Here is a 25833-nt window from a genome sequence, read left to right as displayed (position 1 = left end):
GTTTCAAAATAGGTAGGCGTATTTGGCGCAGTTTGCATAAGATTTCTACTTTTGTATTTTTCATAAAATACTTTTCTTTGATATTTTTGTTTTGAAACTATTTAGTTATAAAAACTTGAAAAGTATATTTATCATAACAAAAGTATCATTTTCTGTTTGATAAAAACATATTTATTTGTATTTATAGTGACGGTTTCTGGTGGTTTCAACAATCTGATTCTAATAATAGTGATCGGATATAGGGTCCAGAATTTTATTGAAGGGTGGTCACATGTTCGCATGAAAACAAAAACACAATTTCACCAAAAGTATAAATATTAACAATTGAATTTATATTTTTATGATTTTTCAAAAAATATAAAGTACATAATATAAATTTATATTGGGGGTATCAATACTTTATTCCTTAAAAGAATTTCTTGGAAGTATCACATTTTTGCCTATACTGCTTTATCCTCAAATGCATCAGTAAAAAGCTTGAGTTCATCCAGAGTACCATACACATCATACACATCATCAATTGTTGTGATCAAACAATTGACTTTCGTAAGTTGTCTTCTACAATATCCGAACTGAGGTTCGAATATGATTCCAGTGCTCCACAAGTAATTCTCGACTATCCTGTCTCTACTAAATCTTAATGCCTCGGCGAGGCCCAAGTCAGTCCACCAACTGGAATTAATACAATGGTAAATTAAGCAAGAAATTGAATATTAGACAATAAACTAGTGCCTAATCATCCGGATTAGATGAAACAAATTTCTAGCTTTTGAACCGAAAAATGTAATTTTTTTTATTGATATAAATACCTTGATGCATCTTTTAATTCCTGCTGATATATAGCTTGCACCATGTTGAAGTCAATCTTAGCAAATTCAAGTATCAAAGGGTCCATATCTTGTTTCATGGAGTAGGTGTCTGTGAACCATCTGGCTTCCCACCTTTTCATCCTCCAGTGCAAGGCATCTCCAGCGCATGGCTTACTAGTCGGCCATGTTTTTATAATTTGGGGATGTTTTCTCTTTGAGCTGTTTGATAAGATGTCTCTTTGTAAACTGTTGGGCATCATCCAATATGTCTTCTCCTTCAAAACCATGATAAGAAGCCTCATACAAATCTAATAGTCCCTTCGTGTCCTTGGGGAGTGATTCATTGAAACTACCACCCTTCTTGTCCATGAAGCTTTTAAAAACATCTAATAAACCGCCCAAAATATGATCAACTAGTCATGAGGAGAAGAAGAAGAAGATCCAATAATCCAATATACCTTGGGAAATCTGAAATCCATGTTGCCTAAGGAGCCTAAAGCGTAGAGCAGTTGCATATAATTCTTCCTCTGCACTGACAGAGGTGTCCTTTATGGATTCCAGAGCCCTCTTGATCTCAGTTTGGAAGTGATACCCAACTCCTAGCCTTTGAACATTGTCAATCAGCTCCAGTAGATCCACTGCTCCTGCTGCTTGATTGAACTTGCGTTTGACGTCCACCACCAGTTTCGTGGCCCGTTCCACATACGCCTCTTCCTGTTCACTAAGCCTGTAAATTAGTAAAAATTTAACAAAAATGTTTGGGCCTTAAAAATTAAATATTGATCATGATAATCACCGGGAAGTCACTCTTGGGAGATTGCAAATCATCATTTTCCCAACTGCTTGGTTTGTAGTTTCCTGATCGCCTGATAACCTCTTCATTTGAGAGTTGTGATCTAACATGTAATTGGATGTGCTTGATGACTTGAGCATTTTGCAGTGGTCTTACAGGGTGAAGACAACGCCCTTGCGAGAATTTCTTGGTGGAGAAAGATGACAGGGAAATCAAGAATGAATTCGCCAACATTATTTCTAGCTAGCTAGTAATGACTAGATGTCGTTCAACATGGAGGAGCGGCACCCACCAGATTTTATAAAGGTGAATTGTAAATGGGATCTCATCACAGAAAGAAAAGAAAAATACGAAAACTGCAATTGATGTAGAATTTTTTTTTTTTTTCAAAGAAAGCCCTCAGGCAGATTCATTCATTCAAATCAACATCTAGGAAAGAAAAAATCTGACAAGGTAGTGGTTCTGAAAATGTTACAAGCATGTTTGTTTGTTTTACAATAGCCTGAGGGGCTTTATTGCCTGTACAGATGTAAATGTAAAATTTCGTGGGAGCGGATCAGCTGTAAATAAAAACATACCGAGCCGGCTGAACTATCTATCACGTCAGTGTTCAGTACAGTTGGATCCCAGATGGCTCACAATGAGCACTGATGTGTTTAACCATGATAGTAGTTCAGTCAGGTGTCTATGATTTTGTCTCCCGTCCCGTTCATCCTGATTGAAATTGTGGGAGTGTTGAGTGGTGGCGTGTCTGGGTTAAGTGGTACCATGTATATGGTTGGTTTGTTTTGGGGCAAATTTTTTAAACTATCCTTACATTTTAGTTAATTGATTAATTATATGCTTGTTATTTATATATATTACCTTAAAGCCTCCCAATCAATTAAAACCTCCCCTACCCTTAATTTTTTTGTCACACGACCTTACATCTATGTGCACCAATGGTATTTGTGGTTCACCTTGCAAAATGTATGTGAGCCCCACATACATGTCTACTCATGGGCCTTAAATACATGTTCACCAATTGTAGGTGGGGGTCACCTTGTAAAATGTATGTGGGCCCCTCATACATGTCTACACATGGATCCCACATGCATGACTACCAATGGTATGTCGGGCCCACCTTGTAAATACATGTCCACCCATAGGCCTTAAATACATGTCCACCAATTGTATCTGGGGCCCATCTTGCAAAATGTATGTGGGCTCCTCATACATGTCCACACATGGATCCAACATGCATGGCGACCAATGGTATGTCGGGCCCACATATATGTTGACACATGTACCCTAGAATCGGCAAGAATTAAAAGAATGAGGCCATTGGCAGCGAACCATGCATGGCCTAATTCGCCCAAACAGAACTTCCCTCGTTTCTCATTCTAGTCGAGGAGGAGTTGTAGTGCCGAGCAGAGCAAAGTTTCTATCTGTGTTTGGCAAGTCTTTTCGCGTGGGCTTCGGGCTATTTAGAAGCCCGAAATCCTGAGTTCTATGCTTTTCCCGTTTGCCAATAAAAAGATCTATTTGGGAAAAGCTCCAGCCCATAAAAGATGCCAGAAGCCCGAATTTGGGCTTTTTACAAGAAGTTCAAATGAAGTTTTTATAGTCTTTTAGCACCTTGTCTTCTTTGAACGTGTCGTACGATGCACGCACTTGGGAAGTTATCATTCCACAAAAACTATTTGAATGTGTAAGTGAGACCTACCAATGGTATGTGGGACTCACTTTGGAAAATGTATGTGGGGCCCACATTAGTTATTATGTGGAACCCACCTTGTAAATTGTATATGTGCCCCACATACATGTCTACACATGGATCCACATGCATATTCCCCAATGGCATGTGGGGCTCATGTTGTAAAAAGTATGTGGGCCCTACATACATGTCCACACATGGAACCTACATGCATGTGCATCGATTGTATGTGGGGCCCACATACATTTTGAAAGGAGGGCCCCACATACATGTCCACACATGGGGCGTACATACATGTCCACCAATTGTATGTGGGGCCCACTTTGTAAAATGTATGTGGGCCCCACATACATGTCTACACTAGGACCCACTTACATATCCACCAAGGGCATGTTGGGCCCACAATGTAAACTATATGTGGGCCCTACATATATGTCTACACATGGACCCTACATGTATGTGCACCAAAGCTATGTGGGGCCCTCCTTGCAAAATGAATGTGAGCCCCACATACATGTCCACACATGGGTTGTACATACATGTCCACCAATTGTATGTGGGGCCCACCTTATAAAATGTATGTGGGCCTCTCATACATGTCCACACATGGACCATGCATGCATGGCCACAATGGTATGTCGGGCCCACCTTGTAAAATGGACATGGGCCCCACATACATGTTGACATATGTACCCCAAAATTAGCAAGAATTAAAAGAATGAGGCCATTGGCAACGAACCATACATGGCCTAATTCGCCCAAACAGAGCTTCGCTCGTTTCTCATTCCAGTTGGGAAGGAGTTGTGCTAAGAGGAGCAAAGTCATTTCTGGCCGCATTTGGCAAGTCATTTCTTACGGGCTTCAGGGTGTTTAGAAGCCTGAAAGCTTGAATTCTAGGCTTTTCCCGTTAGGAAATAGAAAGATCTATTCGAGAAAAGCTCCAGCCCATAAATGACGCCAGAAGCCCGAATTTGGGCTTTTTCAAAAAGCTTCAAATGAAGTTTTGATAGTCTTTTAGCGCCCTGTCTTCTTCGAACGTGTGGTACGATGCACACACTTTGTAGAAAATGAGTTATATATCCACAAAAACTATTTGAATGTGTAAGTGGGACCAACCAAGCGTTTGTAGGGCCCACTTTGGAAAATGTATGTGGGGCCCTCATTAGGTATTAGGTACGACCCACCTAGTAAAATGTATGAGGGCCACACATACATGTCTACACATGGACCCACATGCATATCCAACAATAGCATGTGGGCCCACATTGTAAAATGTATGTGGGCCCGAAATACATGTCCATATATGGACCCTACATGCATGTGCACCAATGGTATGTGGGCCCACCTTGCAAAATCTATGTGGGCCCCTCATATATGTGAACACAAGGGCCCCACATACATGTCTACAAATTGTATGTGGGGGCCACCTTGTAAAATGTATGTGGCCCCCTCATACATGTCCACACATGGACCCCACATGCATGGCTACCAATGGTATGTTGGGCCCACCTTGTAAAATGTGCATGGGCCCCACATACATGTTGACACATGTACCCTAGAATCGGCAAGAATTAAAAGAATGAGGTCATTGGAAGGGAACCAAACATGGCCTAATTTGCCCAAACAGAGCTTCGCTCGTTTCTCATTCCAATTGGGGAAGAGCTATAGTCCTGAGAGGAGCGAAGTTTCCGACCGCATTTGGCAAGTCTTTTCGCGTGTGCTTCAGGCTGTTTGGATTCCCTAAATCTTGAATTTTAGGCCTTTCCCGTTTGGCAATAGAAAGATCTATTCGGGAAAAGCTTCATCCCATAAAAGATGCCGAAAGCCCAAAATTTGGCTTTTTCAAGAAGTTTCATGTCTACACATGAAACAGGTCCAGACCCTACATGTGTATCCCACATTCAAGAAACTTCATATGTGTCCACACATGGGCTCCACATGCATGGCCACCAAGGGTATGTCGGGATCACCTTGTAAAATATACATGCGGCCCACATTCATGTTGACACATGTAGCTCACATGCATGTCAATAATGGTATGTCAAGCCCACCTTGTGAAATGTACTTGGGCCCCACATACATGTCTACCAATGGTATATGGGTCCCACCTTAGAAAATGTTGATAGGTCTCACGTGTTAAATGAAAAGTTTGTCGGCCCACAGAAGATATTCACATTACCCAACCTTATTGTAGCTTTTATTGTCTTTTATGAGATCAATGTAAAATATTTCAACTAAATAATTTTTAGTCTTCCAAGATGTATTTGCAAAAATTCACCATGTTTTTTAATCATCATATTTTGTAACAAATCTTTTGAAAAAGACTTTCCAAATAGGCACACTATTAATAACTCACCGCATCCCAGCTATAATCCATGACAAAATTATTCCAAGTTCAAACTCTCTCTCTCCTCTCCTTTTATTTCTTCTTCTTCCCGGTTTTTGCCCCTAGTTTTTTTTCTATAGTTGTTGCAACTCTTAGCAGAAACAATCTTTTCTCTATCTTCATCTTTCCAATTCTCCTATTTTTCATTCCCTTTCTTCCTCTCTTTATCTTTTTCTCTATTTCTCTCTCTCCCCCTCTCTTTTCCACCACTCTCATACCCTGCATATAGTCCAACTGCAACTAATAGGTTGATGTTGTAATCCGACCACCCAATCACCACCACCTCCCGCTCTCTAATTTCACTCATTATATTTCTCCATCTGCAATGGCATGTGCCAATGGCATATGGGGCCCATATTGTAAATTGCACGTGGGCCCGACCTACATGTTCAATTGTCCACACATGGACCCTACAAGCACGTGCACCGATGGTATGTGGGGCCCACCTGGCAAAATCTATGTGGGCCCCTCATAGATGTCCGCACATGGGCCCCACATACATGTCTACCATTTGTATGTGGGGGCCACCTTGTAAAATGTATGTGGGCCCCTCATAGATGTGGGCCCACATACAAGTGGTAGACATGTATGTGGGGCCCACCTGGAAAAATCTATGTGGGCCCCACATGAACCCTACAAGCACGTGCACCGATGGTATGTGGGACCCACCTGGCAAAATCTATGTGGGCCCCTCATAGATGTGCACACATGGGCCCCACATATATGTCTACCATTTGTATGTGGGGGCCACCTTGTAAAATGTATGTGGGCCCCTCATACATGTCCACACATGGACCCCACATGCATGGCTACCAATGGTATGTTGGGCCCACCTTGTAAAATGTGTGGGCCCCACATACATGTTGACACATGTACCCTAGAATCGGCAAGAATTAAAAGAATGAGGTCATTGGTAGCGAACCAAACATGGCCTAATTTTCCCAAACAGAGCTTCGCTCGTTTCTCATTCAAGTCGGGGAGGAGTTATAGTGCTGAGAGGAGCAAAGTTTCTGGTCGCGTTTGGCAAGACTTTTCGCGTATGCTTTGAGCTGTTTGGAATCCCGGAATCCTGAATTCTAGGCTTTTCCCGTTTGGCAATAGAAAGATCTATTCCGGAAAAGCTTCATCCCATAAAAGATGCCAAAAGCCTGAATTTGGGCTTTTTCAAGAAGTGTAAAATAAAGTTTTTACAGTCTTTTAGCACCCCGTCTTCTTCGAACGTGTGGTACGATGCACACACTTGTGAGAAAATGAGTTATCTTTCCACAAACTATTTGAATGTGTAAGTGGGACCTACCAATGGTATGTGGGGCCCACTTTGGAAAATGTATGTGGGCCCACATTATGTATTATGTGGGCCCACATTATGTATTATGTGGGCCCACATTATGTATTATGTGGGACTCACCTTATAAAATGTATGTGGGCCCCACATACATGTCTACACATGAACCCACATGCATATCCCCAAATTACATGTGGGGCTCACCTTGCAAAATGCATGTCGACGCTACATACAAGTCTAGACCCTACATGCATGTGCACCAATGGAATGTGGGACCCACTTTGCAAAATGTATGTGGGCCCCACATACATGTTCACACATGGGCCCTACATACATGTCCACCAATTGTATGTGGGTTTCACCTTGTAAAATGTCTGTGGGCCCCTCATACATGTCCACACATGGACCCCACGGGCATGGCCACCAATGGTATGTCGGGCCCACCTTGTAAAATGTACGTGCACCCTACATTCATGTTGACACATGTAGCCCACATGCATGTCACTAATGGTATGTCGAGCCCACCCTGTTAAATGTACTTGGGCCCCACATACATGTCCATCAATGGTATATGGGTCCCACCTTAGAAAATGTTGATGGGTCCCACGTGTTAAACAAAAAGCTTATCGGCCCACATAGAAGACATTCACATTACCCAACCTTCTTGGAGCTTTTATTGTCTTTTATGAGATCAATGTAATATTTCAACTAAATAGTTTTTGTTCTTCTAAGATCTATTTGCAAAAATTCATCATGTTTTTTAATCATCATATTTTGTAACAAATCTTTTGGAAAAGACTTTCGAAATAGGCACACTATTAATAATTCACCATGTTTCTGCTCCAAGTTTTTTTTCTATAGTTGCTGCAACTCTTGGTAGAGAATCATTTCTCTATCTCCATCTCTCCCATTCTCCTATTTTTCATTCCCTTTCTTCCTCTCTTTATCTTTTTCTCTATTTATCTCTCTCCCCCTCCCTTTTCCACCACTCTCATCTCCTGCTTATAGTCCAACTGCCACTAACAGGTCGATGTCGTGATCCGACCACCAAATCACCACCACCTCCCTCTATCTCTCTAATTTCACTCATTATATTTCTCCATCTCCAATGGCATGTGCCAATGCCATGTGGGGCCCATAATGTAAATTTCATGTGGGCCCGACATATATGTCCAATTGTCCACATATGAACCCTACATGCATGTGCACCGATTGTATGCGGGCCCACTTTGCAAAATCTATTTGGACCCCTCAAAAAAGTGCACATGGGCCCTACATACATGTCTACCAATTGTATGCAGGGGCCACCTTGTAAAATGTATGTGGACCCCTCATAGATGTCCACACATGGACCCCACATGCATGGCCACCAATAGTATGTCGGGCCCACATTGTAAAATGTACGTGCGCCCCACATTCATGTTGACACATGTAGCCCACAGGCATGTCACTAGTGGTATGTCGAGCCCACCTTGTAAAATGTACTTGGGCCCCACATACATGTCTACCAATGGTATATGGGTCCCACCTTAGAAAATGTTGATGGGTCCCATGTGTTAAATGAAAAGTTTGTCGGTCCACACTGAAGACATTTACATTACCCAACCTTTTTGTAGTTTTTATTGTCTTTTATGAGATCAATGTAAAATATTTCATCTAAATAGTTTTTGGTCTTCCAAGATCTATTTGCAAAAATTCACCATGTTTTTTAATCATCATATTTTGTAGCAAATCTTTTGCAAAAGACTTTCCAAATAAGCACACTATTAATAACTCACCGCATCCCAGCTATACTCCAGGACAAAATTATTCCAAGTTCAAACTCTCTCTCTCCTCTCCTTTTTCTTCTTCTTCTTCCCGGTTTCTGACCCTAGTTTTTTTTTCTATAGTTGCTGCAACTCTTAGCAGAAACAATCTTTTCTCTATCTCCATCTCTCCCATTCTCCGATTTTTCATTCCCTTTCTTCCTCTCTTTATCTTTTTCTCTATTTCTCGCTCTCCCCCTCTCTTTTCCACCACTCTCATCCTCTGCTTATAGTCCATTTGCCACTAACAGGTTGATGTTGTGATCCGACCACCAAATCACCAACACCTCCCTCAATCTCTCTAATTTTACTCATTATATTTCTCCATCTCCAATGGCATGCGCCAATAGCATGTGGGGCCCATATTGTAAATTGCATGTGGGCCCGACATACATATCTAATTGTCCACACATGAACCCTAAATGCATGTGCACCGATGGTATGTGGGGCCCACCTTGCAAAATCTATGTGAGCCCCTCATACATGTGCACACATGGCCCCACCTACATGTCTACCAATTGTATGTGGGGGTCACCTTGTAAAATGTATGTGGGCCCCTAATACATGTCAACAAATGGACCCCACATGCATGACTACCAGTGGTATGTTGGGCCCACCTTGTAAAATGTACGTGGGCCCCACATACATGTTGACACATGTACCATAGAATCGGTAAGAATTAAAAGAATGAAGTCATTGGTAGCGAACCAAACATGGCCAAAATTACCCAAACAGAGCTTCGCTCGTTTCTCATTCAAGTCGTGGAAGAGCTACAGTGCTAAGACGAGCAAAGTTTTTGGCCGCGTTTGGCAAGTCTTTTTGCGTGTGCTTCAGCCTGTTTGGAATCCCGGAATCCAGAATTCTAGGCTTTTCCCATTTGGCAATAGAAAGATCTATCCGGGAAAAGCTTCATCCCATAAAAGATACCAAAAGCCCGAATTTGGGCTTGTTCAAGAAGTTTCAAATGAAGATTTTACAGTCTTTTAGCGCCCCGTCTTCTTCGAATGTGTGGTACAATGCACATACATGGGAGAAAATGAGTTATCTTTCCACAAACTATTTGAATGTCTAAGTGGGACATACCAATGGTATGTGGGGCCCACTTTGGAAAATGTATGTGGGCCCACATTAGGTATTATGTGGGACTCACCTTGTAAAATGTATGTAGGCACCACATACATGTCTACACATGAACCCACATGCATATCCCCCAATTGCATGTGGGGCCCACCTTATAAAATGTATGTGGGCGTTACATACAAGTCTAGACCCTATATGCATGTGCACCAATGGAATGTGGGACCCACTTTGTAAAATGTATGTGGGCCCCACATACATGTTCACACATGGGCCCTACATACATGTCCACCAATTGTATGTCGGTCCCCCCTGTAAAATGTCTCTGGGCCAATCATACATGTCCACACATGGACCCTACATGCATGGCTACCAATAGTATGTTGGGCACACCTTGTAAAATGTACGTGGGACCCACATATATGTTGACACATGTACCCCACATGCATGTCACTGATGGTATGTTGAGCCCATTCTGTAAACTATACTTGGGCCCCACATATATGTCCACCAATGATATATGGGTCCCACCTTAGAAAATGTTGATGGGTCCCATGTGTTAAATGAAAAGTTTGTCTGCCCAGAAGACATTCACATTACCAAACCTTTTTGTAGCTTTTATAGTCTTTTATGAGATCAATGTAAAATATTTCAACTAAATAGTTTTTGGTCTATCAAGATCTATTTGCAAAAGTTCACCATGCCTTTTAACCATCATATTTTGTAACAAATCTTTTGGAAAAGACTTGCCGACACACTATTAATTACTCTCTCTCTCCTCTCCTTTTTCTTCTTCTTCTCGGTTTCTGCCCCTAGTTTTTTTTTCTATAGTTGCTGCAACTCTTAGCATAAACAATCTTTTCTCTATCTCCATCTCTCCCATTCTCCTATTTTTCATTCTCTTTCTTCCTCTCTTTATCTCTTTCTCTATTTCTCTCTCTCCCCCTCTCTTTTCCACCACTCTTATCCCATGTTTATAGTTCAACTACCACTAACAGGTTGATGTTGTGATCCGACCACCAAATCACCACCACCTCCCTCTATCTCTTTAATTTCACTCATTATATTTCTCCATCTCCAATGGCATGTACCCATTTCTAGGAATCTATGTCCAACATAACTTCTGTGTAAGTCATGGGATCCTCCTCACTAGTCAAGGTTTCCACCAGGTAACTATCCTGGTCATAACCATAACGGATTGGTGGCCTGGATACTCGAGTGGATCTTCTAGGTTGGTCACTACGTAGAACTTGTGGAACATCTCCCACTGCTCCTGAGCTCTCCTCATCAAGAACAATTTCCTAACAATGGGTGTCCAGGATGTAATCGGTCTCCAAGAATTGGGCATTTCGATTGCAGAACACTTTTTGCTCACTTGGGTCATAGAAAAGGTAACCTAGAGCCTTTTGGGTAGCCTACAAATAGGCAACGACTGGTCTTTGATTCCAAATTGTCTGCACTCATTCTTTTAACGTGTGCTGGACAACCCCAAATCTTCAAGTGTCTGACACTTGGTTTCTTTCCGGTCCAAAGCTCATATGGAGTGTTCGGAACCGATTTGGTTGGAGCCCGATTCAGCATGTAAATCGCAGTCTCTAATGCGTAACCCCAAAAGGATGTGGGTAACTCTGAGTGTATGAGAAGTGACCGGACCATATCCAATAAGGTCCTATTCCTCCTCTCTGAAACACCGTTGAGTTGTGGTGTAGCAGGAGGAGCTAATTGTGATACTATCCCATTGTCCTTTAAGTAGTCTCTGAATTCATCAGAGAGATACTCGCCACCTCGATCAGATCGAAGGACTTTAATTTCTCTCCCCAACTGTTTCTCGACCTCTTGTCTAAACTCTTTGAACTTTTCAAATGATCCAGACTTATGTCTCATTAGGTACACGTAACCATATCATGAGAAATCATCTGTGAAGATGATGAAATACATGTGTTGATTCCATGTCCTAACACTCAGGGGACCACATACATCAGTATGTATTAGGTCAAGTGTGTCTGTACATCTTTCAGGCTTACTGTTAAATGGTCGTTTTGTCATCTTGCCTTGTACGCAAGGCTCACAGGTGGCCAAGTCGGTAATGCCACAGACACGTGGGATTAACTGTATCACGGGCTCTCTTCTTGGGGATTTGAGCCGATGTAGTTTTGGTTATGTTAGTTTGTAGAGAAGGATGTAGAACATAGAGACCGTTCTCTAGTTCCCCATATGCGATGGATTTGTTATTTCTTTTAATAGTAATCGTATTAGTAAAGAAGACAAAATAACCATCTGCACACAGTTTTGAAACAGAAATCAAATTTCTTCTTAAGTTTTGTACATAAAGACAATCTTTCAGTACAACTTTTCATTCTCTAAAAATTAACTCCATGGTTCCTATTGCTGCGGCTACAACAGTTGCAGTAGTCCCCAAGTAGAGAGTGACTTCTCCTTCACTCAGCCTTTTGCTTACCTTGAACCCCTGTAGTGAGTTACACGCATGAGTTAAAGCCCCGGAGTCAATACACTAGGATGCAGAAGCTTCCAATAAATTGGTTTCTATAACACAAGTTTTGAAATTACCTTTCTTGGATTCCAGGTAGGCAGGAGAATTCCTTTTCCAGTGGCCAGTCTTCTTGTAGAAGTGACAGGCATCCGATGCTTTGTCTTTCTTCTGCTTCTTACCTTTAGTGGCTTTTCTCTAAGGCTTCTTTGCCTTCCTCTTTCTCTTGCCCATTTTATTAGCTTCAACAAGCATAGCTACAGGCTCATCCTTTCTAATCAGTTCTTCAGCTCTTTGCAACATATTGCTGAGCTCTTGCAAGCTGACATTTAGCTTGTTCATGTTATAGTTCATGATGAACGGATTAAAGGAAGGAGGCAAAGAATTAAGGATAGCATCTATCTGGATTGAAAGGTCCAGCCCGGACCCAAGAGCCTCCAGTTCATTGATGTAACCCATCATCTGAAGACAATGGTCGTGAACTTGTTGGCCCTTGGACATTTAAATGGTCATGAACTGTTTCAAGACCTTTTGTCGAGTAGAACGATTCTGCTCTTCATACATCATCATCAGGCTGTCCAATATGTCATTGGCAAGTTCGATCTGATCAAACTGCCTCTATATTGGGTTGTCTAAGGAGGCAATGATGTAACACCGGGCTAGGGAGTTTTTCTCCTCCCATTCCTAATAGTCTCTCCTTCGGGCCTCAGAAGCCTTGTCACCCGGATTCTCTGGGGCAGGATTCTTTGCCACTTTGTCCAGCTTTTCAGAAGTTAGGACCAACATAAGGTTCCTGTACCAGTCAACGTAGTTTGGGCCCTTAAGCTTGTTGTCATCAAGAAGCTTTGCAAAAGATCCGTTTGCCATTTTCTGATAAAAGAGCAAACATCAGTCCACAACCTAATTTGATTCATGTTCATTTCATAGATATGGATTTTAATCTATGATCCATTTCCATTTATTCATCTCTGAGATTTCCCTCATTTCTTAGTGACAGAGACTACGGGTTGTCTCTAGAAATGTGGGAAATCACATAGGGTGCATGGAGCCAACTGTTTTAGCTGCATAACCCCGCCACCTTTCTGTGAAGGATCATATCCACTCATCATATGAGTTTTCCCTTTGGCCTCTATTAGACAAGGTTTAGAGCCGTTTTAGGGTAAACCTTTCTGTCCAGTGAGTGCTTACCCATCATATTCGTGAACGCCAAGGTACCGTGAGAGAGTTCCCATTTTCTGGTGAAGCCCCTCCCACATCGGTCTATGACGCCCCTATCATCTTATGAAACACTCAGACAAGCCCAACAGCAAATGGATAGCCCATTTTCTGGTGCGTTTCCTCATTACTGAAGGATCCATCCTCATGCTAATGATGGAAGGCCTTTAGAGAGTTCATCATATGAATCTCCCTATCACTTGCACTCATATTAGTTGGAGGCAACAAATAATTACGCCCTAGTTTAATTTAGGTCACACCAAAGTGGCTCCCACTGACTTTCATAAAGCCAGATTTTGGTGGGCCTTAAATCGGCTAGGGTTTCGCACGTAGCCTCTCGATGATGTGTGGGGCCCACCAATGAGGGAGGTCATCCAATGACCAAAAGGGACACCATGGCAATGATGTGCATTCAGCCATGGTGTGCGCAAGAGCCACTATTGAATGAGCATGGGCCAAGTACTTATGGCCCATGTACATAGCACATCACACATCCATACATCTCATGCATGAATAAATTGATCCAATCAATTAAATATCTGTAAGGCCCATTGGAAGCCCGTAAAAGGTCCATAATATTAACCATTAATATTATCTAGGTATATGGGCTGAATTAGGGTTACCCAGTTCGGCCCATATAGCTTTATCCTTTAAAGTGGGCTTTTAGTAGTTTTAACTATTTAAAACTGGGCCTTTATAGGTTGGGCCGAATCAACCATTTAATTAAATATCAATCCTCAGGCCCAATAGTGGGAAAATTAGGGCTGACTTTCAGCCTTGACTAAACCCTAGATTTGGTCCAAACAGTTTGAACCAATCTTGGTTCAAATGGGTATAGGGTTTGATTTTTAATTAAATCCTTAATTCAAGAAAATAATCTAAAATTAAATAACTGATAAAAGAAAAACAAGAATCAGTTAATCAGGGTTGTTCGCACACTACATCCTACAAAACAGAGGTTAGATCACAGATTGCAGTTTCTCAAACTACAAATCGCAGATATTGAATCTTGCATCTGCAAAGTCTCATTCTCTACGCCGCCATCTTCGATCCAAAATTAAAAATAAATAGAAATCCTATTTCTATTAATTATTACATCAGATCGAATGCCTATACATTGAGTCTAAAAATAAAAAAAATTATTTATAGACCAAATGTAATAAATAAATTCAATAACTTCAAATCTTGCAATTCTCCCTACGCAAACCAAGAATTCGATCTCCTCTTGTACGAACAACCCATTAATCAAGAAAATTATAAAGAATTATTCTAAATAATAATCAGATTTATATAAAATTAATTTTAGATTATTTTCCCATCTATTTTGGGAACAAATTTCCCAAAACCCATATCTGCGCAAATTGGGTAGAATGCCTTCCCCCTATTTGCACAGGTTCAGATCTGAAACAGAATGGTTCAAGATTTGAACCATGGCTCAGATACCACTGAAGGGATAGGAAATCCATCATATGGACACCCAAAGATTGCGGAATAAGGGGGCGAATTTCAAAAAAAATTTCTTTCCCTTAAACTGGGAATCGAATTCCCTATTTAGAAAATCATTTCAAGGATCATTCTTGAACCATAAACTGAACCAGATCTGAACCAAAAGGAGTAGGGAGAGATAATACCTGATACAGAGAAATAATATCTCTCAATGGAGGTATTCACGCCCAAGGTAGGATCCAAAATCTGCTCCCACTGAAGATGGTGCAGTGCAGGGTGGAGCAGAATCAGCAGTGTTCTTCCAAAAGAACTTGATCATTCTCAAGAATCACCTTGACGGCTTGTGAATACAACTCCCACCAATCTTTTCTCCAAAAGATTGGAATCAAGATCCAATCTTGATTTCTCCCAAGGAATGGAGATCGAACTGCTGTAGGTGGCGGCTGCAGGAAGGAGGTGGCTAGAGAGTATTTGCAGGGTGAAAATTCTCTCTCCTATGGTCTCAGCTCTGAAGACAAGACTGTTGTTGGTGGTTGTCTGTTGTGTCTAAAGGCTGCCACCCCTTCTTCCTTTTATAGACTTAAAGGGATCAGCTCCTAATCCCATTAGGAGTTGCTAACCCAAATCATATCTGGATTAGAAGTCCCTTTAAGATAAGGGATAACCCTTATCTTATCTGTAGATTAGATCAGTCATCTCCTAATCTAATTATGAAGTTTCTAGATCTAAATCTCATTTAGATCTTGGACTCTCTGAGTGGATAGGGTGTGGGCCTAATCCTATCAGCTGATCTTATCTCAGAATTCACTCCTTAATGACTAATCAAATTAGCCCAGTTTGAAATGGGCTTAAGGCCCATTTAGGGTTATGTATTCATTTAGCCTTCTAAACTGCTGCCCAGTTGGTCTTCCTTGTATGACGTGGGACCCAAACATTGATCTACACATCAGCCACATGGGTTCAGCCCAGCCTTTGTTACAAGGCCTGGCCGAATACACTGTTAAGGACAGTCCACCCCCAGAAACCCATTAGATGGCTCTATGGGCCCAACACTTACCCTAAGTGGTCCCTAGGCCAAGCCACCTTGTAACACCCAGGGACTATGGGCAGATGCAAGATTAGCCCATCAGGTATTATCCTCAATGGTCTTACATTTAATCTCTCAGCCCATAATGATCATACATTGCTTGACAAGAGAGGACCTCTCCCTCGGCTGCAAGGAACAGTGTTGCATTCTCTCAAGTATGGATCCCGGGAATTAAAACCTATTTGCAAACATTTCGAAACCATAATATATGTATACTTTTATATCTCATATAAAATATATTTTGCAGAACAAATCTCAACGATTGAAATCGGCTACCGGTAGTCTTGGTTTCTATCAGTGAGAGTGCATCCCCTATCATTACCTTTGTCCGATAAAGGGGTTTATCCTGTCACTATGATCACCCACTCAGATGAATTCTTAAACTGTCCCAACATACCCTGGTTTTGACTTCCGCTAAGGATCTCACTGATTGGTACATCAAAGACAGTCCAATCCGACACCTAGTGCAGTATCATAATTGAGTCTAGGGGTCGGGTGTAACTTTCCAGTTTTTCCCATCAATCTCCAAGGTCCAGGGCAATACTGGAAATCTGGTCCAGTTCAAAGATTCAATGAATTCCACATTTTATGTGCTTAGGGTCTCACCCCGGTAGCTGAGACAAGCCACCCCAACTGACTTGGTGGTACCACAGTGTCAATCTTGTCAGGATAGGTCTCCCCAGACCGACCCACTAGCTGTGAACATTCTAAACTAACACGAGTCTCATTAAGTATCCAGTTTAAGGGTATTACACAGAAACATACCAAGGGAACATTCTAAACTAACACGAGTCTCATAAATTGCATCATTTTGATTGAAGCTAAGGGCATACAAAACTGTCTAACACAAATAAAGTCTTGTAAAACTAAAAAAATTATAAAAGCTAATTTTCATCAATAAAATGCTTTGTAACACAAATGCAACTTAGATTATATATGGAAGTCCAAATATCTAATGTAAGTGAAACTTTAAAATTAAGAGTTGATAAAGTAGAAATCATTTTTTTTCTAAATTGGGGATTTACTAATTGTTGTAAAATCTTTCTATCATAAGTTCTTTAGCTAATAAAAGTGGTTGTTTAGCATGTACAATATATTTAACTAATTCTTGTCTCATTTTTTCTTAGGATATTCAAAATTTCCAAAAACAAACCATGCCTTATTTGTGATTAATTTTGACTACCTTTATTTTTTAGATGAATAGCCATATGTTTAGCCAAATGGCCAATACCCCCTACTACTTTAACTAAAAACATTCTTACATCTAATGTAGATAACTCTTTTTCCATTCACCTTGAGAGTTTCTTTAGTAAACATTTCCCAAACTAGGTTGGATTTTTTCTTTGCCTTAGTAGCAATACTAGGGATGGCTCTAACAACAACATCAACTATAGAACCACTAGCACCTATATTGATGTTTTTTGTGTTGTGACTATACATTATCAAATCCGAACATATTGGGAAAGGGATTTTGAGAAGAACAACTGTTTTTAAAAATTTGTAGTATTAAAACCATACGAAAATGAAAACTAATTAATTGCAACTTACCTAGCCTGTCAGTCCAAAATCCCAACTTGATTTCAACTGATGAATCTTTTAAGCCTCCCAAATTGATAATTTAAAATACTTGAGCAAACCTTCATGTTGAAACTTGAATGAAGTTGACAATTAAGAACTAGGGAATAGAAGATTAAGATAGTCTGAGAGAAAGTATAAGAGTATATAGAGGGTATAAGCAATATTAAGTATATGGAGTATGGGAGTATGAGATTATGAGAATTGGTGTAATGAGAATGAGGGAGGGTAAAGTTATTTATAAGAGTTGAAATTAATTCAATTAAACAAAATATCCTTAAAAGCTAATTTTTTTATAGTTGTTGGGAGGCGTATTTTGGTCTTTCATAAAGTTAATCATCACTTTACCAAAATTCCCCCAAACTAGCTGTTATATAGTTGTTAGGGGGCAATATTGTCATTTTCCTCCCCCAAAGCCAAAATATACAAATACCCCCCAAACTAGTTGTTTACAATTGTTGGGAGTAATGTAAAAAAATCCTCCAAGATGAAAAAGTTATCCATTGGGGATTCCCAATAACTATTTCCTCTTGCTCGGCTTCGTGTCATACCATGCCATGTTAGTGGGTCGTGCCAACACAACCCAATTTTTTATGACATGTACCAATCCGCAGGCCTCAAAACGCCAACACAGCCAACACAACCCAATTTTTTACAACTCCACTTATTTTACTCATTTTCTTAATATAAGAGAAATTCACATGTCTTGATTTACCATGCCAAACATTCACAATAAAGTCACCATTCTAGTAAGAACTAATTTCTCATATTCAAAAATCAATTTCATCTAAACCTTGTTCAAAAAAGCTCCTGAATTCAAGTTCCTATGGATCACAAATACATGCAGAATGTAATTCAGTGCCAACAACTTTCTAGAGGTAAGCACCTTTCCCTTTTTTACAACTTGATGAGGCCTTAGAACCCATATAGACTTGCTCTCCCTCCCTCACATTTGAGGAGAAAAAAGCTCATCTTTCACTGTAGATATGTTTGGTTGCACTAGTATTGACCATCATTCCTTTATATGTCCAACCAAGTTTACCTCTAAAACTACGACAATAATAGTATCTAGCTATCTCAACCAAATTTTCTCATGGCTTCTTCTTACCCTTATCCTATTTATCATTTTTACTTTTCCTGAATCTACACTTTGCTACCAATGGCTAGTCTTGCCACATATAAAACAAAGTTAATCATTTTCCTCTTAAACTATCAACCCAGTTTCTTAAACTAATTGTTCTTCATTTTAGGTTTCTCTTAATTTTGCTTTTGGGATGTCTTAATTGTCTCAACTAGGTTGGCCTTAGAGGTAAGCTCATTGGCCTTTTTCAACCTTGGTTTTGTTTTTCTTACTTTCTTCTCTCTTGATGCGAGCAATCAGGTTTACAAGTGTGAAATTCCTTCGTTTATGATTCATGCTATTTTTGTAATCTTTCCAGGAAGGTGGAAGCTTAACTACGAGGGTTCCCACCTGAAAGGCCTCAAGTAAAACCGTTCCCTCACTTGAGAAATCATTTAATAGCATCTAATAAGCATGTATTTGTAAGGAGATGTATTTCTTTTCTGTTATAAAAAATTCTAAAAAAATTCCGACAACAAACTTCTTATCGCATACATCTTCGTATAGAACTCAGAGTTTTGGTTTGACTTCAATGATTTTATTAAGGTTCCACCAATATATATACAGAGTTGATACAGAAGATAAATACAGTAATTAAGTGGAGATAAATAGAGGATAAATACAAAGATAATTTTGAATGTTGTGGGTTTATCCTCCAGTGGATTCGTGTACGATACGTTGGTCAACATCCCCCCTCAACTAATGGAAGGTGCAACAACATAAAGCTTGTCACGAAGGAAAGAGAAAAGCGGCATACCAATTGGTTTGGTGAGCAAAGCAAATCAGCCATAAGAGGTGGCCAGGTAAGTAGCCCCAACATTATCACATTGAATTGTCATGGTCTCGTGAGGCAAGCCAATTTCTGAGAAGAGAGACTTCAGCCATAAGAGTTTAGCTGCACTTGGTACTCAGCTTCATTGCTTGAGCGGGCCACGGTGGCCTGCTTTTTCGAGGCCCACAAGATTAGGTTGGGGCCCACGTAAACACAATAACCTGTCTGGGAACGTCGGTCTAGTTTGCAGCCTGCCCAATCCACATCAGCGAAGGCAGTCAATGAGATTGAAGAATAAGGTAGGATGGCTAACCTGAAGTCAACAGTGTGTTTTAAATACCTAAGAATTCTCTTCACAATGGCCCAGTCATCAGTTATAGGTTTATGCATGGATTGACAGACCCGACTAAGTGAGTAAGCAATGCCAGGTCGGGTAAAGCTCAAGTACTGGAGGGCCCCCACAACTTGTCTGTACAGGGTGACATCAGCAAAAGGAGAGTCATCAGTGGGACAAAGAATTGATAGGAGTTGCAACAGGTTTGATACCATCAAGTTTAGTGCACTGAAGGAGTTCGATGATGTATTTTCTTTGGCTAAGGAGCAGACCAAATTTGGTGCGTACAGCTTCCATGCCAAGGAAATAGCTAAGCGGACCAAGCAATTTGATGGCAAATTGAGTTTGGAGTTTTTGAATAATCGACGATGCCAAGGCAGTAGAAGAGCCCGTGATGATGATATCATCAATGTAAACGAGGAGAAAAATCCACGTATCATTGTGATGAAGAATAAACAAGCAGCTAACAGACATTGAGCATACAAATCCCAAGGAGAGAAGATAAGAGCCGAGCTTGTGAAACCAAGCTCTAGGCGCCTGTTTGATTCCATACAATGATCGTTTAAGAAGGAAAACATGAGAAGGTTTGTCTTTGTCAATGAATCCTGGAGGCTGCTCCATATAAACATGTACATTGAGATCTCCGTACAAGAAGGCATTTTACACATTGAGTTGCTGAATGTCTCAACCGCAAGAAACCGCATGGGAGAGAATTACTCGAATGGTTGTGGGCTTGACCACTAGGCTGAATGTTTCAAAATCTATCCCTTCACGCTGATGAAAGCCTTTAGCAACGAGCATGGCTTTATAGTAGTCGATAAAACCATCAGGTCGGAGTTTCACACGAAAGACCCACTTACAACCCAAGATGTTATGGGTTTCAGATCTAGGTCGCAACTCCCAAATGCCATTGTGAACAAGAGCATGGAACTCTTCAACCATTGCATCGCGCCACAGAGGATGCTTCTTAGCTTCAGTAAAACAGGTGGGTTCAGGACTAGAGGTGTAGATTGGATGTTTAGAGGAATTATGGGCCTTATATTGGGTTCTAGATTCCAGACGTTTGAGACTGGGTTTGCTAATCCCAGATTTGGATCTAGTGATCATTGGGTGTGTTGAAACATTTGAGGGCGGAGCCTGAGGTACAGGGGAAGGTGGTACGATAGGAGATGGAGTGGGAGATGGGGAAGGCTGATTATTAGTAACGTGGATAGGAGAAGGCGACTAGGCAGTGAGAGGTGGCAAGGAAGGTGTGGACTGTTGAAAGAAGAGGTGGTGGTCCAATAGGTTGCTGGATGGTGGTGATGTCGGTTTTGTAGGAAGGTTATCAAAGGGAAATGAACATTCATTGAACAAAACATCCCGTGAAAGATAATAGAGACCATTTTTATTCTGGCCGCGAAGAAGAACCTGTTCCGTTTGAGAATCCTTCACCAAGAAAAATGCCGGGTGAAACTCAAAATAGCACTGATTATCTCGTGTGAATTTGGAGCAAAATGTCCTTAAGAATAAGTGATTTATCAGATGAGGATATTGATAACTCTGCATTTTAATGTCTTCAGGGCATCAATTCAGGGGTATTTTCATCCTTAGAGTAGTCAAATTGTGTCATTTTCCTAGTTAATTTCAATGTTATGACCTCTAAGGGTTTCTGTGCAAATTCTGTGCAAAACTGAAAAATTTTTAGGGCTGAAATACAACTTTTGGGAAGCTGGTGTGAAGTCTAGCTGAGAGAGGGGGTGTTTTTGTGAAACGCTGAGAGCAGGAGGGCGCTTCCAATCTACTAAACCCATTTTGGCGCCACTCTTACTATATTAGCATGCTCTCCATGCCTTAGCAAACCCTAGGGCGCCTTTTAACCCATTCTTTTCACTCTTAGCAAACCCTTGCCGCCCCTACGTATTTAATTTCCACCCTCTACATTTTTTAATATCAATCACTCATTTTAGGGCACTTTTTTCATAGCTTTTAAACCCTAGGGTGTCACCTAACTACTAATCCTCGCCATTCAACTTTAAACCACCAAATCTCAGCCCTCCACTCCATTTTATATCTCAGCCATTCATTCTAGGGTGCTACCCACCTCTTTTAATCTCCACCATTCAACCTTAGGCGCCTCAATCTCCTTCATCCATTTTTGGGTGCCCAAATCTCAACCCTACATAATATTGGGCACCATCTCCTTCTATTCTAAGCCTTAGGATCACCCCAAAACATTCCTAACCCTCTATTAGAAACTCTAGGACACCCATAACTTTGCTAAAACCTAGCTACTGCCTCCCTCTTTTTCTTTATCCCAATTGTGTCCACCATTCTCTATAAAAAAGGACCCAAAAGCTTTTGAGAAAGAGTTGGATTCTGCCCCCAGATAAGATGGAAGGCTAATATTGAGAAGTTCAAGGGTAGAGGAAGCGGAGGACGCCCAGGCAAGAGGAGGGGTTCCTACTTGCAGTTCACCAACACTACTACTGCCACCTCTGGAATTGGATCCAAACCACTTTTACTTTATTTTAATTTTAATTTTTGTTCTTTCAATTCCAGTTTCGTAATTTACTTTCTGCAATTTATTTTCATTCCGATTGATCTTCGTTTTATTTCCTGCAAATCTGCAATTTGGCCAAGTAAGACGGAAGGCCAAGCTCAAGAAGTTCGAGGGTCAAAGGAGAGATCCGGAGACTGCTACTTCTAATCGGATTACAAATTTTTATTTTGTTTCTTTTGTTAATTTATTTTTGTATTTATTTATGTTTCTACACTTTTCACTTTCAGTACTATTTGAATTCTATATTTTTCTCAGTTTATTTAATTAATTCTTATATTTCTACACTTCCCTTTTGTGTTCTCTTGTCCGGATTTGAGTGTATATTAATTTTTCCCTTGCTTCCCTATGGACACACCAAGTTTAAACTAGTGTTCCAAAGTGTTTAATGACGCAATTACAAACACAATTACGAATACACCAAGTTCCGAAGTGTTTGAGAATCGAAAAAAAAATTATAAATGTTTAAACTGGTGTTCCAAAGTGTTTAATGATGCAATTACGAACACACCAAGTTTTTGGGGCTGTTACCGGGGAAGCACGGAGAAAATTTTTTATTTACATTTTCCATATCTGTTTCATTATTTTTTCTTTTTCATTTGATTACTTGATCCATTATCTCAGTTTAATTCTTGTTTTTCTTTGATTCTATAGGATGGAATAGCGAAAGGTGGGGTATCGGAGCATTGCGGGATGGAAGAGAAGAGAAGAGAAATTGGATTGCGTTTCAGGTGTAGTTGTCCCATTTTATTTTTAATTTTTTAATTTATATTTTCAAACATTTTTTTTGGTAGAATAGTGATTTTTGAAATTTTAATTAATTTTTTTCTAGATCTATTTTTTTTTTGTATTATTTTTCTTCCATTTTGTTTCTAGATTTATTTTTCTTTCTTTAATTTCTTTTTCAAAATTTTGTCTTATTAGGTTTGTTCTTTTCTTTTATTTAAAAAAATTGTTTGTTTTATTTTATTTTATTTATAGCCGCATAATTTTCTTTTGCTTATTTTATTTTTGGTTTAATTTTTAGTTTATTTTTCTTTCTTTACAAGTTTGAGTGTTTATTTTATTTCTTTTATTTTCTGTTTGTTATAATTATTTGTTGCCTTGTTTAAATTCGTTTTTATTAGTGCTTTAATTGAATAATTAATCATTAAAGAAGAAATTGTATAAATTTTTGGATTGGAAGTTTAAATTTTGAATTTGAATTTAAATATGAATTTTAATTCAAATCTGAATTTGAATTTCAATTTAAATTTCAAATTTCAAAATTTAAATTTAGAATTCGACTTTAAAAAAATTAAAAATAAAAAAAGATTATAATAATAATAAAATAAATAAATAAAAAAATATTATAGAGCATGCATCATACAGGTTTATTTAATTGCTGAAATTATTTTGTTAGTTGTGAATGTGCTAGGTTTCTTTTTATTTTAATTGCTTCTTATGCTTAGTTTATTTTTTTCTTTTATATTATATTGTTGAATTGCATTTTAGAAACAATTGTTCATGCATTGTAATTAGTTGCGTTCATTTTGTGTTTATTTTGTCTTTCCATTATTCCATTTTAAAGGCATCCAACTTAAATAAGATAAGGTGGGGTTTCATCACCCTTCCTTGGCACAAAAATCACCACCCTTCACGTGCGGTTTACCCTGACCCTAATTCCAAATTTGGATAGAAAGATCATTTAGGGAAACCTTACAATTTGTTCAAAGGTGTGCTGAATTTTAGGAAAGTTTGTGATTACTTTTCATAACCGGTGGTTGGTGTCTAAGGAACGAGGTTAAACGGTTATGCCAAAGCGGGTTTTGTGGTTACTTAATTAGGTCCTTGCGAGAGCAAGGGGAGCCTCCCACATCCCCACCTCTTACCTGGCTAACCAAAAGAAGTGATGTAATTCCATGTGAACCTAATATGATTCACATTGGTTGAACCACTAGTTTAGGAAACCCTAGGTCAGCCCAAGGTCGTGTGGTCGATTTGTTTGCATTTTTTCTTTGAAAGTTTAAAAATTCAAATTTGAATTTAAATTTTAGGAATTTAAAATTTAAAATCTAAAATTTAATTTAAATATCAAATTAATAAAAAGAAAATAAAAAAATAAAATAATAAAATAATAAAAAAAGAGAAAATTTAAAAATTTGTTTAAATTTCAGAATTTAAATTTCAAAATCCAAATTTGAAATTAGAATCAAAATTTAAATTTCAAATTTCAACGAAAAGAGAAGGGACTTCTAAGTTGTATGTTGGGAAGGAGATCTCTTAGGAGAGAAATTGTAGAACCCATGCCCGAAATAGAGAGATACCTCCATCACCAACAACGCAACCAAATTGCCAAAATCAATGATGCCCAACCCAAAAAGTTGAAGGAATACTTCACTCCAACCCAATGTAACCCTTCATCCTGCATTCAGTTACCCGATACTCAAGCCTTACAGTATGAAATTAAGTCAAACACAATCCAGATGCTCCCCTCTTTCTATGCGAACCCGATTGAGGACCCATACAAGCACATAGATGAGTTTTTGGAAATCTGTTCCACTGTAAGGATCCATAATTTCAATGATAATGTCCTTAGATTAACTCTTTTCCCCTTCTCCTTGAAAGATAAGGCCAAGCATTGGTTAGGGACTATAGGGAGACCCATTATAACTTGGGCAGGAATGCAACAAGATTTTCTTAGAAATTTCTATACTATAGGCCAAACTAATACCATGAGAAGAGCCATCACTAGAATCACCCAAATGCCGGGTGAACAAATTCATGAGGCTTGGGAGAGGATGGAGGAGTTAATGAGAAAATGCCCACAACATGGCCTGTCCTAGTGGCAAATTGCCCATGCCTTCTATGAAGGTCTGACAGATCAATACAAGCAAATGGTAGATGCATCTTGTGGGGGGGCATTTATGAGCAAGAGCGAGGATGAAGCTTATGCTCTTTTTGAGACCTTGAGTGAGGATTCCATTAATAATGCATCCTTATATTCCTACGAAAGGTCGGTAGGACCCTTAAAGAGGGTAGGGCTCTATGAGGTCAGGAATAATCTAGAGCCCGAGGAAAAAATGGACTTGAATGCCATTTCTAGAAAGTTGGATAGGGTAGATCTTCTAGCCCAGAAGCTTGAATAGTTTACCTTTAACCAGTAATCGGGCCCATCTACATCCTATCCTGAAGTGTGTTCCATTTGTGCCAGGCCAGCCCACCAGGTTGATGATTGTCCTACAGCGGCCCAATTTCCACCCTTTATCCAACAACAAGTTTAGGCAGCCTAGAATTTTTCAAGGCCCAACAATGATCCATATTCCAATACTTACAACCCTGGGTGGAGAAATCACCCTAATTTTTCTTAGAGGGCACATCAACCCAATCTACAGTCCCAGCAATATCAGCATCCGTCCAACTCAAT

At 39.7% G+C, this 25833-nt stretch overlaps 1 non-coding gene and 1 pseudogene across 2 annotated transcripts; both read right to left on the bottom strand.

Moving 5' to 3' along the window:
• Positions 1 to 355: 355 nt before the first annotated feature.
• On the bottom strand, positions 356 to 2095 carry LOC148876281 (alpha-terpineol synthase, chloroplastic-like; annotated as a pseudogene). The gene is made up of 4 exons (XR_016105404.1): positions 1606 to 2095; positions 1268 to 1523; positions 810 to 1195; positions 356 to 672 (listed from the first exon to the last, which is right to left on the bottom strand). The product of XR_016105404.1 is annotated as an alpha-terpineol synthase, chloroplastic-like (transcript).
• Positions 2096 to 25138: 23043 nt separating this feature from the next.
• Positions 25139 to 25245, bottom strand: LOC148876280 (small nucleolar RNA R71). Its single transcript, XR_016106345.1, has one exon. It is a non-coding gene; the product is annotated as a small nucleolar RNA R71 (small nucleolar RNA).
• Positions 25246 to 25833: the final 588 nt, after the last annotated feature.

This window comes from Nelumbo lutea, chromosome 1, assembly GCF_056320005.1.
Source record: "Nelumbo lutea isolate HS-2025 chromosome 1, American lotus-T2T, whole genome shotgun sequence".
Classification (NCBI taxonomy): domain Eukaryota; kingdom Viridiplantae; phylum Streptophyta; class Magnoliopsida; order Proteales; family Nelumbonaceae; genus Nelumbo; species Nelumbo lutea.
The sequence above is the reverse complement of the archived record's forward strand: the minus strand, read 5'-3'. Positions and strand labels throughout refer to the sequence as shown.